We start from the raw sequence: 971 nt of genomic DNA, 5'->3' as shown, positions 1-971 counted from the left end.
CTGTCATCGAAACCTTAAGCGTGCGGACCCTACGGGTTCGAGAACTATGTAGACATGACCTAGAACTATTCTTGGTCAATAACCAATAGCGGAACCTGGATTCCCATATTGGCTCCTACATATTCTACGAAGATCTTTATCGGTCAAACCGCATAACAACATACTTTGTTCCCTTTGTCATCGGTATGTTACTTGCCCGAGATTCGATCGTCGGTATCCAATACCTAGTTCAATCTCGTTACCGGCAAATCTCTTTACTCGTTCTGTAACACATCATCTTATAACTAACTCATTAGTTACAATGCTTGCAAGGCTTAGGTGATGAGTATTACCGAGAGGGCCCAGAGATACCTCTCCGACAATCGGAGTGACAAAACCTAATCTCGAATTATGCCAACCCAACATGTACCTTCGGAAACACTTGTAGAGCACCTTTATAATCACCCAGTTACGTTGTGACGTTTGGTAGCACACAAAGTGTTCTTCCGGTAAATGGGAGTTGCACAATCTCATAGTTGCAGGAACTTTGTATAAGTTATGAAGAAAGCAATAGCAACATACTAAACGATGAAGTGCTAGGCTAACAGAATGGGTCATGTCAATCACATCATTCTCCTAATGATGTGATCCCATTAATCAAATAACAACACATGTCTATGGTTAGAAAACATAACCATCTTTGATTAATGAGCTAGTCAAGTAGAGGCATACTAGTGACTATATGTTTGTCTATGTATTCACACATGTATCATGTTTCCGGTTAATACAATTCTAGCATGAATAATAAACATTTATCATGAAATAAGGAAATAAATAATAACTTTATTATTGCCTCTAGGGCATATTTCCTTCACCCCCTCGTGTTGAAGTTATCGGGAGGGGGTATATCGACCCCCCCCCCCCACGTGTTCAAGTTATTGGGAGGGGTTTATATCGACAACGACGACATACGTACATGGAAAAATAATAGT

This window comes from Triticum dicoccoides, chromosome 1B (assembly GCF_002162155.2).
Source record: "Triticum dicoccoides isolate Atlit2015 ecotype Zavitan chromosome 1B, WEW_v2.0, whole genome shotgun sequence".
In the NCBI taxonomy this organism is placed as follows: Eukaryota; Viridiplantae; Streptophyta; class Magnoliopsida; order Poales; family Poaceae; genus Triticum; species Triticum dicoccoides.
The sequence above is the reverse complement of the archived record's forward strand: the minus strand, read 5'-3'. Positions refer to the sequence as shown.